Genomic DNA, 2,279 nt, shown 5'->3' with positions numbered 1-2,279 from the left:
ATCCAATGGTGGTATTTAAAGTGAACAAGATGAAATTCCTTTGAAACTGCTTGCACGGTGTCTCTCTAAAATCAGTAATTGTATGTAACTTAGGACAGTGAAATTATGTAAACTGTACGTTTAAATTATCGAATATTTTATCTAAACCTTTACAACCATCTTTTCGGATACATTTATTTTATAGGTATAAGGCACGATTCTGATGCAGATGAATTATAGCGAAATAGAACTGAAATGCTTTTCAAAATTACTGAAGCAGTTCCATCTATAACAAACGTCTTTGCTATTAATTGAAAATCAGCTTTTAGGCCAAACCGAGTTGTTGTAGGGTTTAACGTCGCACCGGCACAATTATAGATCATATGGCGACTTCCCAACTTTGACGGTGGGAGCCCCTCCGTGCATTATTTCATCAGCTGGATGGCTTCCTCACATGTAGAATTCAACGCCTCTAGTGTGAGGGGCAATTGGTTTAAAGTTAATGACATTAACCATTCGGCTACGGAGGCCCTCCAACCAACTTTTATACTTTGTTAAGTATCAAGTTTTGAAAATTTCACAAATGTTCTTTTAATCAAAGACTTTACACCTGCTAATTATAAATGCTGTTTTTTTTCAGAGACTGATGGATTTACATATTGACACTGGATAAATAACTGTGTGAAACATTTAGTAAGCTGTCGTGGTTTTTTTTGTGTGTTTTTTTTTTTCAATGGCAGTACAAAATCACTGAAGTGAGATGGCTAGACGTCTTTTAATCCAATAAAAGAATTATGAAGAGCGTAGGTTCTTAGGTAGCTTAATGTACGCCTGCATATCCCTATACATTGTTGTTTTGCTTCTGGAGAATTTTCATCGTTACAAATGTATTGTAATATCTAGTCTTGATGGGAGAGAGAGTGAGAGAGAGGGGAATTCCTTAATTTCTGAACAGTGTTCGCTCAGTTCTGTTGGCCAGTCATCACGGCTCAACTTCTGACACAGCATCTTTTAAAGTTCGCCTAGCCTATATACTTCTACCATTCCCCTAATACAGACCTTGGAATGATCATGTATAGTCTTGTAGTTGTGCCAGAGTTTCTATTGATTTCTGTATCTCACGGGTAGCTGATGGAGCTCCTCCAATACTAGAATAATGTAACTGCTCTTTTGCTGCAGTACAAATTTAAATAAATATTTTATTGAAGTGTGTAAATATGTCTTTTTTTTTGTCTTTTCATGATACAAATGCAGTACAACTATGTTTACATACTGCAACGGCTTCAATTACGATTTAGATAATATACACGCGGGAATTAAGCACGACAGTGTCTCCTTTCGTCAAATGAAAATGTATCCTATGAATTCAGAAACCGTAAATAATATATGTATGTTAGGACACAGTTCATGAATCTATGCATGTTATGGAAAACGTCAGTGAGACTGAATTCATTATTCCATGTTAGACTAATGTATTCCTACAATATTTCAGAGTGAGTCGCTATTTGAGGCTCATTTATTGAAGCATCTAATTCAACATAAGCTTCAATTAGCACTTTCTCGTGAAAGGGATAGCTCCATGATCTGCCAGAATAAAATTACGCGATAGGATGAGTATCACTTGGTTGCTATATTGTGCTATTAGAGATTTTCAGCTTACTTCGACGCGTACTGCGGACCACGGACTACGGACTTATTATAGGGGTTTTCTCAAACTGTATATGAGGAAGTTATGCATAACTGAACAGTTGCATATTTAGCATCCGGTTCTAATGCCGTAATACTGTTTTCATTCAAAATATCTGAGGAAAGATAGCTGTAAGATTTATCAATTTCCGTTTTATTGTATATGAATTACCAATATATTTTGTCTTACAAACTTTTTTAACAGTGTGGGCGCAATTTTAAAATTTTTTCACCCTTTTACTTTTTATATCGCTTTTTGATTAATGTCTTTCGACTACCGTATTAATGAACAAGAAGCTAGAGGGTCTGTATCGCAAACTTGTTCTTTTTTTATTTTTTTATTTGAAGTGCTGCAACTTATTTATATGATTGTTGTCAATTTCGTGTGGTTCTAGCAAGTATTCTATAGCAGTAAAAACGGCTGTTGATTCAACGATCAACATACCCTATAAACCAGAATTTGAACCAATGACCTTCTGGTGAGGAGACAGACAATCTTCCCCTGCGCCACAAGATGTTCACCCGACACATATGCGTAGGGGATAACAACATTTTTGGTATCTAAAATGTATATAGTGTATATTGAGCATGGGGTTTCGTATTGTAGCACGCGC

The sequence above is a fragment of the Mercenaria mercenaria genome, chromosome 3 (assembly GCF_021730395.1).
Source record: "Mercenaria mercenaria strain notata chromosome 3, MADL_Memer_1, whole genome shotgun sequence".
Lineage (NCBI taxonomy): Eukaryota > Metazoa > Mollusca > Bivalvia > Venerida > Veneridae > Mercenaria > Mercenaria mercenaria.
The sequence above is the reverse complement of the archived record's forward strand: the minus strand, read 5'-3'. Positions refer to the sequence as shown.